The sequence below is a fragment of the Bombina bombina genome, chromosome 6 (genome assembly GCF_027579735.1).
Source record: "Bombina bombina isolate aBomBom1 chromosome 6, aBomBom1.pri, whole genome shotgun sequence".
NCBI classification, from domain to species: Eukaryota; Metazoa; Chordata; class Amphibia; order Anura; family Bombinatoridae; genus Bombina; species Bombina bombina.
This window is the reverse complement of record NC_069504.1, coordinates 1,049,472,417-1,049,486,508: the sequence shown is the minus strand read 5'-3', so window position 1 is coordinate 1,049,486,508 and position 14,092 is coordinate 1,049,472,417. Positions and strand designations below refer to the sequence as shown.

At 40.1% G+C, this 14,092-nt stretch overlaps 1 protein-coding gene across 1 annotated transcript in view; it reads right to left on the bottom strand.

Annotated features, from left to right (window-relative positions):
• B4GALNT3 (beta-1,4-N-acetyl-galactosaminyltransferase 3) overlaps positions 1 to 14,092 on the bottom strand; it is a 317,092-nt gene that overhangs the window by 247,919 nt on the left and 55,081 nt on the right. The window lies entirely within an intron of this gene.

Here is a 14,092-nt window from a genome sequence, read left to right as displayed (position 1 = left end):
ATTTAATTGTATTTATTTGTAGGAATTGTATTTAATTAATTTATTGATAGTGTAGTGTTAGGTTAATTGTAGGTAATTGTAGGTAGTTTATTTAATTATTTTATTGATAGGGTAGTGTTAGGTTTAATTATAACTTAGGTTAGGACTTATTTTACAGGTAATTTTGTTATTATTTTAACTAGGTAACTATTAAATAGTTCTTAACTATTTAATAGCTATTGTACCTGGTTAAAATAATTACAAAGTTACCTGTAAAATAAATATTAATCCTAAAATAGCTATAATATAATTATAATTTATATTGTAGCTATATTAGGATTTATTTTACAGGTAAGTATTTAGCTTTAAATAGGAATCATTTATTTAATAAGAGTTAATTTATTTCGTTAGATAAAAATTATATTTAACTTAGGGGGGTGTTAGTGTTAGGGTTAGACTTAGCTTTAGGGGTTAATACATTTATTAGAATAGCGGTGAGCTCCGATCGGAAGTTTAGGGGTTAATAATTGAAGGTAGGTGTCGTCGATGTTAGGGAGGGCAGATTAGGGGTTAATACTATTTATGATAGGGTTAGTGAGGCGGATTAGGGGTTAATAACTTTATTATAGTAGCGCTCAGGTCCGCTCGGCAGATTAGGGGTTAATAAGTGTAGGTAGGTGTCGGCGACGTTGTGGGGGGCAGATTAGGGGTTAATAAATATAACATAGGGGTCGGCGATGTTAGGGCAGCAGATTAGGGGTACATAGGGATAACGTAGGTGGCGGCGTTTTACGGAGCGGCAGATTAGGGGTTAAAAGTGTAATGCAGGGGTCAGCGATAGCGGGGGCGGCAGATTAGGGGTTAATAAATATAATATAGGGGTCGGCGATGTTAGGGCAGCAGATTAGGGGTACATAGGGATAACGTAGGTTGCGGCGGTTTACGGAGCGGAAGATTAGGGGTTAATAATAATATGCAGGGGTCAGCGATAGCGGGGGCGGCAGATTAGGGGTTAATAAGTGTAAGGTTAGGGGTGTTTAGACTCGGGGTACATGTTAGGGTGTTAGGTGCAGACGTAGGAAGTGTTTCCCCATAGGAAACAATGGGGCTGCGTTAGGAGCTGAACGCTGCTTTTTTGCAGGTGTTAGGTTTTTTTTCAGCTCAAACAGTCCCATTGTTTCCTATGGGAGAATCGTGCACGAGCACGTTTTTGAGGCCGGCCGCGTCCGTAAGCAACTCTGGTATCGAGAGTTGCATTTGCGGTAAAAATGCTCTACGCTCCTTTTTTGGAGCCTAACGCAGCATTTGTTTTAACTCTCGATACCAGAGTTAAATTTATGGTGCGGCCAGAAAAAAGCCCGCGGAGCGTTAACAGCCCTTTTACCGCCGAACTCCAAATCTAGGCCTCAGAAAAGCTTTTAAAATATTAAGACAACGCATCCATTCCTGTCTGTAATTGCTCAATTGCTAGCAGGAATAGTGCTAATAGCTGCAACACTATGGAGTGCGTGTCTTGAGTGGGTGTTTCAATAATTTCAGCTGGCATCGTTGGAGCTGTGTGTACTTCCACTTGATGTTTGAGTCATTTTGCTTCTGTTTTCCAGACATGTTGCCTGTTTTTTTTTTGTAAATTGTGTAGTATTTTTGCATGTAGAGTTAGTGTGCAATAGCGCAGTTGTAGGAAGTGATTCACTGTAGGGACCCAACAGCTTAGTTGGAGGGATATCAAGGAAGCTACCAGACATGAAGTTGCTTACTGCATGGAAATCATATAATGGGAAAGAGGGGGAGGTGCTTTTTTACTGACTCATGAGGCACATAATGTCTTCACTCAGAAACCAAATAGTCAGTTCAATTCAATGGGTTGTTAAGTTGAGTTGGTATTGCTATTTGGCTAAGTATATGCTTGCCAATTAAATAACTTGAAGTAGCTGTAGTTTGTGCTTGGGTCCAAGCAGCTGATTTAGATATTGTATTCAATGTACACTGGTACAGGTAAGTATGATTTTGGGTCCTCTAATGGTCTTCTGAGGCCCCAGAGTAGTTACTGAGTTCCCTTTCACAGTGTACTAACATGGAGCAAATGTTCCCTTAACTTCTGCTGATAAAAATAAAAGGTTGTGTTTTAGTTGCTTTAATACTTTTATATTTGTTTGTGTTCTGTCAGGCCATTTTATCCTGTTGTACTTGTCCCATAGAGATCTCAAAGTGCACTGGGGATTAATTAAGGACCGTACTGATACAAAAGAGCCTGGGACACAGTAACTATCATTAGAGTAATAAAAAGATGGCAATTTTTTGCGCCACCGTTACAGAGCAATGGAATGCTGCAACTCACCAGATCTCTTCTGAATAGCTGTCAGTTTGAGAGTCCCTGTGTCCTGCAATTCCTTTCTCATGTCTTTGGGATAACTCCAGCACAGAAGTGTAAGAGTGAAGCTCTGTGTTGCAGTTATGCACGTGACACCTGCTGCTCCCATGCTAGTTTGTAGCTACACAGCAGTGGAGCCTATGGCTTGGCTCCTTACTTTTTCTTGCTTTGAATAGGAACCAGGTTTCCCCTGTCAAGGAGTAGAAGCTGTTGGGGCTTACAATCAGAGCAAATCTGCCATTATTTTTCAGCACAGAGGGCAGGGCTCCTCTCTCCTGCTGCCATCTTTGCTGCCTGCCCACCGGAAGTTCTCATTTTATTTTATCTCTTTTACTTTAACCTGTCTGTCAGTGAGGTTGATATGGATTATTCTGATGCTGCTGCCATTGATAGAATTTTAGCTCAGGGAAGTTCAACAAACATTGCTATCCCTATAAACAAATGTTTAAATTGTAAATTAGTGACGATGCACAACTTTGCAGTGATTGATTGCTTAGCCTCTATTTCACAGCCTCATTCTCAGAGTGCCAGTTCTGTTTCTACTATAGTACATCCGCCTCTGTATATTACCCAGGGAGGGGTAACTCAGTTTGAGCCAGATTTTAAATCCTGTTTGCAGTTAGCTGTCTGAATATATTGCAGCATTACAGATGGTGAGTAAGCACAAGCATAAGAATAATTCTTTTGTTTCTTCGTCTTAGGGCAGCAATACTGTTGGTTCCTCAAAGGCTAGCCAGTTACAGGTTTCCTCAGATAAATCTCCCTCTGCCTCAGATAAGGAACCAGAGGACATTACCTTTCAATTCAAGATGGATCACTTGTGATCCTTACTTAAGGAGGTTTTGAGAACATAAAGTTGACGGTGCTATATCCACTCTAGTTAAACAAACTACAATTTCTCTAGAAGATAGCACTTCCTCTAGGGATCCAATGGATAGAAAACTTGAGGGTTATCTGAGAAAGTCCTTTTTACAAGGGGGACTTTTGTTTCAGCCTGCAGTGAGCATTGCTGCAGTGGCAGCTTTCTGGTGTGACTCTTTAGCTGATTTAGTGTCGGTGTAATCTCCATTAGAGGAAATCCAAGAGAAGATTCAGTATTTGAAAACTGTTTATTCTGTTTATAACTGTTTATTCTATCATTTTCAATGCGATTGTGCACATCATTGGCATTAATGCCAAGAATACGGCTGTTTTAGCCAGAAGAACTCTTTTGCTTAAATTGTGGTCTGCTGATCCAGACTGTTATCATTAGTCTTTAAGGGTAATAATCTTTTTGGTCCAGGCTTAGACTCAATTATCTCTGATGTAACAGGTTATAAAGGGGCTTTTTTGCCTCAGGATAAGAAGTCGAGACTGTAATGTTATTAGCATGTTATGTGATGTGTTTGTTAATTTGCATACAGAATGTTGATCAGTTAGGATAATAAACAGTTAGTGACTAGATGCAGATCTGTGTTCTCTGAGTTATTCCTTGGTAAGAGACTAATTTGAGTGACTACACAAGAACAATACATGGTGTAAGAAGCTTGTTTCTTTCTGCAAGATGGATTTATCAGGTGTGCCTATGCCACAGATGGATTGGGACTCAAAAAAATTACCAGATGCGTGGAGGAAATTTCGCCAGCATGTACAGCTCATATTCTCTGGCCCTCTCTGTGACAAGCCTGAGGAAACCTTGTGCAGCTACTTGCTTCTCTGGGTAGGTGAAAAAGGGAGAGATGTTTATAATACTTGGACACTAACATTTGAGGAGTCTAAAAAGTTGAAGTCTTATTATGACAAATTTGAGGAATATGTTAGCCCAAAGCTAATCCAATCTTTGCAAGGTACACGTTTCATGAAAAAATGCAGGGGAACATGAGACATTTGAACATTTTGTAACAGAGCTTACATTGCTTGTAAAAGACTGTGGATAGGTTAACAGTGATGAGATGGTACGAGACCGCATTGTTTTTGCCACTAATTCTCCAAAAGTCAGAGAGAAATTACTTAATCAGGGTGCTGATCTGACACTTGAAAAAGCCATTGACATAGTGCGGTCGCACGAAATTGCACAAGAGCAGCTTAAGACAATAAACTCACGTGCAATGGCAACCCAGAGCCAATCAGCTCATGCAGTGTTTATTAAGAAACAGCATCAGCCCAGCAAAAGCATTGGACAACTGTGAAAGGAAGTGACAGGAGCATCATTAAAGACAGGCTATGCAGTCGTTGTGCTCTTTAACACAGCCAGGAAGACACGTGCCCTGCAAAAGGACATCAGTGCAAAATATGCAATAAATGTAACCACTTTGCAAAGGCATGTAAGGCAAGGCCGCCAAATACACGTAAAACTGTACATACAGTTCAAAACACAAATATTGAAGAGCTGGATGAACTGTTTATTGATGCAGTTAACAAAGAGTACAAAGGCAAAGAATGTGAACAGGCTTTCGCAGAAATTGAGTTAGGTGCACAAGCAGATAAAGTCAAATTTAAATTAGATACTGGTGCTCAGGTAAATATAGATCCTATCAACAAATTTAAAAATCTTTTCAGTACTGTAGCACTGAAGCCCACAGCACGCCGTCTTACAGGTTATGGTGCTGAGCCACTTGATGTTAAAGGGACCTGTCAGTTAAAATGTAAGTACAAAGACACTAAAACTGTGCTTGAATTCTACATTGTCAACACACACGCCCCACCTGTACTTGGTTTGAGAGCATGTCTAGACATGGGGTTAATTAAGCTTGTCTTCTCAGTGTTCGCAGATGTAGATAAACCCTGTGCTATAATACAAGAATTTTCTGATGTTTTTCAAGGCATTGGACAGTTTCCAGGTGAAAGCACTATACACCTACACCCCACAGCCATCCTGATGTATACCCACCCAGGAGGATTCCATTCATGCTGCGTAGTCGCCTCAAGGAGGAGCTAGACAATATGGAAAAATCAGGGATTATTGTGAAAGTGCTTGAACCCACTGACTGGGTCAATGCCCTGGTAGTTGGGGAAAAAACCCCGCACTGGAAAACTCAGGTTTTGTTTAGATCCCAGAGACTTGAATGAAAGCAATCAAGAGGCCACATTATCCTCTTCCAACTTTGGATGACGTCACCCCAAAACTTGCTGGAGCACAATTCTTCTTTGTACTGGATGCAAAATCTGGATACTGGGCAATAAAATTCCAAGATAACAATATTTAATACAGTGGCCGGAAGATACAGATTTCTCCATTTACCCTTTAGACTGATTTCAGCTCAAGACGAATTTCAGAGAAAGATTGATGAGACTTATAAAGGGCTTAAGGGGGTGACAGCCATTGTTGACGACATACTTGTGTTTGGAAAAACAAAAGAGGAACATGATGCAAACTTGCACGCCGTACTGAAGGGAACCCTGTGAAAAAGGAGTACGCCTTAACCCAGAGAAAAGTGTGATATGTATCTTAGAGGTCAGTTATTTTGGGCACAAGCTAACACGTGAAGGCATCAATCCTGATCCAGAGAAGATCAATGCCACAAAAGATATGCGTCCTCCCAAGAACATGTCAGAGATGGAGACCATCCTAGGTATGGTTAATTATCTGTCAAAGTTTGCACCAAACTTATCTGAGATTAATGCGCCATTGAGGCTGTATGGGAAGAAACTCATGGAAAAGCATTTGATAAAATGAAATAGATGATTACAAAGAAACCTGGTCCCATTCTATACTACTACAATCCTAGCAAAGAGCTCTGCCTGCAGGTTGATGCGTCAAAGAGTGGCCTAGGTGCTGTATTGCCTATGCTTCTAAATCTCTCACACCAACAGAAAAAAAACTATGCTCCAATTGAGAAGGAGTTATATGCTATGGTGTTTGGATGCAAACGTTTTCATACGTATGTCTATGGCAGAAAGATTGTTGTTGAATCTGACCACAAACCTTCAATACCCATAATGAAGAAACCCCTTGCAGCTGCACCGCCATGCCCTCAGAGAATGATCTTGCAGTTACAGAGGTATGACATTGAAATAGTACATAGTTCAGGAAAAGATATTCCAATAGCCGACACCTTGTCCAGGAAATCAATACCATACAGACTCAAATCAATGAATGAAGGAATGGATTCACACAGTCATAACCAATCTCCCTATCAGTGACAGGAAACTGACTGACATTTAAACAGCTACAGAACAGGATCCTCAACTCATTATGCTGAAAAGCATAATCAAATCTGGGTGGCCTAACGTAAGGAAAAGATGTCCTTCCAGCCTTCTTGAATACTGGAATCACAGAGATGAAATTTCAGAGATTGAAGGGACCCTATTCAATGGCGAGAAAATCATTGTCCCAGGTGTGCTGAGGCCAAACATGCTAGAGCGTATACACATTGGGCATATGGGAATTGACAGGAGTAAGCAAAGGGCCCAAGACATATTATTTTGGCCAGGAATGAACAAACAAATTGAGGATATGGTAGAAAAATGTCCTACCTGCCTAGAAGGCCGAAGGTCTAACCCTAAAGAGCCCATGATCTTTCATCAGATTCCAGAGCACCCATGGCAAATCATTGCAACAGATCTTTTTATGTGAAATGGTCAGGACTACTTAATCACTGTTGATTACTACAGCAGATTTTTTTAATTGGAAAGACTCCACCCAACCTCATCAGCGACCATAATCCACAAGCTAAAGGCTATATTTGCAAGACATGGTATACCTGAAAAGGTAATTTCAGATAATGGTCTGCAGTATAAATCATGTGATACTTTGCAGCTCACTGGGACTTTGCACATGTAACATCCAGTCCCCACCATCCACAAAGCAATGGTCTTGCAGAAAAGACAGTGCAAACAGCAAACACCATACTAAACAAAGCAAAAGCTGAAGGAAAGAACCCGTACCTCAGCCTGCTGGAACACAGGAATACCCCTGTTGACGGATTCAAGTCCAAAAGGGAAGTCCAATGCTGCAAGAATGAGATACATTTCTCTGCCTCTCAGAAGGTGCGGCCCCTGATCCGGTTCTTTCTATGGTGGGGCAGACTGTTTAATTAACAAGGCTCATTTGGAGGCAAGTAACCAGCTCCTAGAATTACAGCTCACTTAATTCTTTTGGTTTCTACTTCTTGGGCCTTCAAGAATGAGGCTTCGGTGGAACAGATATGCTAGGCTGCAACCTGGTCTTCTTTGCATACCTTTACAAAATGTTTATAATTTTGATGTTTTCGACTTGGCTGAGGCAGCTTTTGGAATGAAGGTCTTTCAGGCAGTGGTTCCTAGTAAATAGGGGCCTGCCTTTCTCTGTTTATTTCCCACCCTAAATTCGTGGACCTCTCAGCTGGGGTATTAGTTCCCAATAGTAAGGTCTTGCGGACTCTAACAACTGTGGCTGTGCACGTGCAGTGGGGTGGGGTTTCTCACAAGCACACAGGAGTGCCCATGTGCAATGGTAAATGTGGGCAGCGAATTGCTGCCCACCAGTTGAGAAGCCAAGGCAAATATGTATGCCCCTGTCTGCCCATGGATGATAAATCGAGACCATTATGTTTGTACATCTGCAACAACTATCAATCAGATACCTATAGTGAAGAGTAGGTTACAGAATTGTGACACCTGTAATTAGAGGAAGGTTCATGAAATGTATTTAGGGCCATATTACGAGTGGAGTACTATCATTTGCACACGAGCGATATCAGGTTTTCGCGTTCATTTGTGCTCGTATTACAAGTTGGAAGTAAAAGCAAGTGCAATTTCGATTTATGCTAGAATGATTACCACAACCTAAGAGCTCTGGTTATCTGTGTCACAAAACATATCAAAAATACATTACAAAGTACAGTTAAACTCATAATAACACCATGGAATAAAAGTTATTCTTAAAAAATATTGCACACAAACGTTATAAAGGCTCAAAAATATAAAATGCAGGTGTTAGAAGAAAAAAAAAGGCAGACAAAGTGCTTTAACATAGAGATACATACATATTCATGTCTAAAGATGGATATGTATGTATATATATATATATATATATATATATATATATATATATATATATATATATATATATATATATATATATATACTGTATATGTATGTGTGTGTGTACACATATGTATATATATATGTGTATATATGTATTTACAGACATATATACACATATAAATACATACATACATATGTTTACATATATAGACATATACATATACTTAAGTCTATTGGAGCCCTTTCCAGTCAAGTAGATGAAAAGTACCTAAATAAATAATTTTTTAACCCCTAAACCGCCGTACCCGGAGCCCACCGCCACCTATATTAAAGTTAATAACCCCTATCCTGCCCCCCACTACACCGCCGCAATCTACATTAAACTCATTAACCCCTAAACCACTGCTCCCGGACCCCACTGCAACTAAATTAAATGTTTAACCCCTAAACCGCCGCTCCCGGACCCCGCCGCAACTAAATTAAATGTTTATCCCCTAAACCGCTGGTCCCGGACCCCGCCGCCACCTATATTAAACTTATTAACCCCTAAACCTAAGTCTAACACTAACACCCACCCCTAACTTATTAATATTATTTTAATAAATCTAAATAAAACTTACTATTATTAACTCAATTATTCCTATTTAAAAAATAAATACTTACCTGTAAAATAAACTCTAATATAGATACAATATAACTAATAATTACATTGTAGCTATTTTAGGATTTATTTTTATTTTACAGGCAACTTTGTATTTATTTCAACTAGGTACAATAGCTATTAAATAGTTAATAACTATTTAATAGCTACCTAGTTAAAATAATAACAAAATTACCTGTAAAATAAATCCTAACCTAAGTTACAATTAAACCTAACACTACACTATCATTAAATAAATTAAATAAATTACCTACAATTGCCTAAAATTAAATTAAATTAAAACTATAGTACAAAAAAAAACTAAATTACAGAAAATAAAAAAGAATTAAAAGAAGTTTAAACTAATTACACCTAATCTAAGCCCCCTAATAAAATAATAAAGCCCCCCAAAATAAAAAAAATGCCCTACCCTATTCTAAATTACCAAGTAACCAGCTCTTTTACCAGCCCTTAAAAGGGCTTTTTGCAGGGCATTGCCCCAAAAGTAATCAGCTCTTTTACCTGTAAAAAAAAAATACAACCCCCCCCAACATTAAAACCCATCACCCACATACCCCTACTCTAACCCACCCAATCCCCCCTTAAAAAAACCTAACACTAACCCCCTGAAGATCTCCCTACCTAGAGCCGTCTTCACCCAGCCGAGCCGAATTCTTCATCCAATCCGGGCGATGTGGTCCTCCATCCGGGCGAAGTCTTGATCCAAGCGGCAAAGAAGAGGTCCTCCATCCGGGCGATGTCTTCCTCCAAGCGGCATCTTCTATCTTCTTTCTTCCGGCTCCATCTTCAGACCGCCGACGCGGAACATCCACCTTCCCTGATGGACTAACGACAAATGAAGGTTCCTTTAAGGGACGTCATCCAAGATGGCGTCCCTCGAATTCCGATTGGCTAATAGGATTCTGTCAGCCAATCGGAATTAAGGTAGGAAAAATCTGATTGGCTGATTCAATCAGCCAATCAGCTTGAAGTTCAATCCGATTGGCTGATCCAATCAGCCAATCGGATTGAGCTTGCATTCTATTGGCTGTTCCAATCAGCCAATAGAATGCGAGCTCAATCCGATTGGCTGATTGGATCAGGCAATCAGATTGAACTTCAATCTGATTGGCTGATTGAATCAGCCAATCAGATTTTTCCTACCTTAATTCCGATTGGCTGACAGAATCCTATCAGCCAATCGGAATTTGAGGGACACCATCTTGGATGACGTCCCTTAAAGGAACCGTCATTCGTCGTTAGTCCGTCGGGGAAGGTGGATGTTCCGCGTCAGCGGTCTGAAGATGGAGCCGGAAGAAAAAAGATAGAAGATGCCGCTTGGAGGAAGACATCGCCCGGATGGAGGACCTCTTCTTTGCTGCTTGGATGAAGACTTCTACCGGATGGAGGACCACATCGCCCGGATTGGATGAAGAATTTGGCTCGGCTGGGTGAAGACGGCTCAAGGTAGGGAGATCTTCAGGGGGTTAGTGTTAGTTTTTTTTAAGGGGGGATTGGGTGGGTTAGAGTAGGGGTATGTGGGTGGTGGGTTTTAATGTTGGGGGGGTTGTATTTTTTTTTACAGGTAAAAGAGCTGATTACTTTGGGGCAATGCCCTGCAAAAAGCCCTTTTAAGGGCTGGTAAAAGAGCTGGTTACTTGGTAATTTAGAATAGGGTAGGGCATTTTTTTTATTTTGGGGGGCTTTATTATTTTATTAGGGGGCTTAGATTAGGTGTAATTAGTTTAAACTTCTTGTAATTCTTTTTTATTTTCTGCAATGTAGTGTTTGTTTGTTTTTGTACTATAGTTTATTTTATTTTATTTAATTTTAGGTAATTGTAGGTAATTTATTTATTTAATTAATTTAATGATAGTGTAGTGTTAGGTTTAATTGTAAGTTAGGTTAGGATTTATTTTACAGGTAATTTTGTTTGGGTATAGTGTCCCTTTAATAAATTTAATATGGTGGCGGCGGTGTAGGGGGTGGCAGATTAGGGGTTAATAAGTATAATGTAGGTTGCGGCGGTGTAGGGGGCAGATTAGGGGTTAATAAGTATAATGTAGGTGGCGGCAGTGTAGGGGGCAGATTAGGGGTTAATAACTTTATGTAGGTGGCGGCGGCGGGGCGGAAGATTGGGGTTAATAAGTATAATGTAGGTGGCAGCGGTGTAGGGGGTGGCAGATTAGGGGTGTTTAGACTAGAGGTACATGTTAGGGTGTTAGGTGTAAACATTACCATAGGAATCAATGGGATATCGGGCAGCAGCGAACATAAGCTATCGCTGCTTTCAGACTCCCATTGATTCCATTGAAAACCAGGTACGCAGGGCCGGAATAGTGGCGGGCGTACCTGGTCGGAATTTGATAACTAGCAAAAGTAGTCAGATAGTGCCAAATTTGCATTCGCAACATCTGTAATGACGTAAGCATCGATCTGTGTCAGACTTTGCCCGGCGAATCGTATGTTACGTCACAAAATTCTACTTTTGCCGGTCTGTAGGGTTTCATAACTAAGGGGAATCAGGCTCGCCACAAATACGCTGCGGAATTCCAGCGTATTTGCGGTTGACGGCTTGATAAGTAGATGCCCATGTGTAATATATTTACACATGAAACATCTAGAATGATTACATTTAAATACTCCTCTTTTTCCTATATTAATCCTTTCACATTTCTTGAACCCTCTTTTGGAAATTACTACTTTGCTGGGAGCTAGTTTTTGTTTTAATGTGCGGGCTCTCCTAAACATTCATTTAGGTTGGTCACCTAAGGTTTTATTCAGTAAAGGTTCTTTCAAAAATATAGGCACATGTTTGGCTATTATTTTTTTTATAACTTTATCATTTTAATTAAATTGAGTTATAAAAACAGGATTTGTGGAAAAACAACATTCTCACTGCTTTTGGTTTAAGTCTGGTCACAAATATTATCCCTATTAATATACTTGCCTTCCAATAGCCAGATTCAATTAGGTCCACAGGTTACCCTTTCTCACAAAATGTATCTTTCAGTACCAAACATTAGTCATCAAAGGTTTGTAGATTGGTACAATTCCTGTGGATGCTTCTGAACTGGCTATAAGGAATATACGTCTTCCAGACCATCAAATTATTGCTGGAAAAAGTAGAAGAAACAAATTTGTCCTCCTCATCCCAAGACAGATATTCAAGAACTCAATATATACATATATACATACATATACATATATATATATATATATATATATATGTGTCAATATTTTGTGTGGCCACCATTATTTTCCAGCACTGTCTTAACCCTCTTGGGCATGGAGTTCACCAGAGCTTCACAGGTTGCCAATGGAGTCCTCTTCCACTCCTCCATGACAACATCACGCGGCTGGTGGATGTTAGAGACCTTGCGCTTTCCCACCTTCCATTTGAGGATGCCCCACAGGTGCTCAATAGGGTTTAGGTCTGGAGACATGCTTGGCCAGTCCATCACCTTTACCTTCAGCTTCTTTAGCAAGTCAGTGGTCGTCTTGGAGGTGTGTTTGGGGTCATTATCATGTTGGAATACTGCCCTGTGGCCCAGTCTCTGAAGGGAGGGGACCATTCTCTGCTTCAGTATGTCACAGTACATAGTACATGTTGGCATTCATGGTTTCCTCAATGAACTGATACAGGCCCAGACCATGACACTCCCACCACCATGCTTGACTATAGGCAATACACACTTGTCTTTGTACTCCTCACCTGATTGCTGCCACACACGCTTGACACCTGAACCAAATAAATTTATTTTGGTCTCATTGGACCACAGGACATGGTTCCAGTAATCCATGTCCTTAGTCTGCTTATCTTCAGCAAACTGTTTGCGGGCTTTCTTGTGCATCATCTTTAGAAGAGGTTTCCTTCTGGAATGACAGCCATGTAGACAAATTTGATGCAGTGGGCGTCGTATGGTCTGAGCACTGACAGGCTGACCCCCCCACCCCTTCAACCTCTGCAGCAATGCTGGCAGCACTCATACATATATTTCCCAAAGACAACCTCTGAATATGACGCTGAGCATGTGTACTCAACTTTTTTGGTTGACCATGGCGAGGCCTGTTCTGAGTGGAACCTGTCCTGTGAAACCTCTGTATGGTCTTGCCCACCATGCTGCAGCTCAGTTTCAGTGTTTTGGCAATCTTCTTATAGCCTAGGCCATCTTTATGTAGAGCAACAATTCTTTGATCCTCAGAGAGTTCTTTGCCATGAGGTGCCATGTTGAACTTCCAGTGACCAGTATGAGAGAGTGTGAGAACGATAACACCAAATTTAACACCCCTGCTCCCCATTCACACCTGAGACCTTGTAACACTAATGAGTCACATGACACCGGGGAGAAAAAATGGCTAATTGAGGTGTACTCACTTTTTTTGCTAACGGTTTAGACATTAATGGCTGTGTGTTGAGTTATTTTGAGGGGACAGCAAATTTTCACTGTTAAACAGGCTGTACACTCACTACTATACATTGTAGCAAAGTGTCATTTCTTCAGTGTTGTCACATGAAAAGATATAATAAAATATTGACAAAAATGTGAGGGGTGTACTCACTTTTGTGGGATACTGTATATATATATATATATATATATATATATATATTCTTAACTTTCAATATATTATTTTATGGCATCTATAGCCCTCTGGTGAGCTATATTAGAATACAATGCTCCCACATCACAGGTAAGCCAAAAATAATTTTGTTTTCTTTTAAACAGACAAATTGAAAAGAACATAATTTGTATCCTAAATGTGTGACCTAAGATGTATCACATATATTTGCAAAAAAATTGTCAACATACTTAGACAATGGGTTTGTAATACTTTTGAACCCAGCAATGGGGCTGCTGGGAGGATTAGTTGTAGGCTTGTGGATTTTAGGTAAATGATAATAAAAAGTGCTATCTAGCTGTCTGGGAGTAAAATCCCTTTATCTAATCTAATAATTTAATCAATTTCTTGGAAAATACTCCAGTGGGATCTTATCCAGGTTTCATAAAGTGCTCAGTGTCTAATACAATCCAATTCACCTCCTTGATATAATCCTGTAATGCTGAAAAACAATGCCACCACCCTTGTCTGCCTGGTGGATGACTAAATTCTCATCTTTCATCAGGCTGGGGTTCTCTTTGTAATAGGCCACAAAT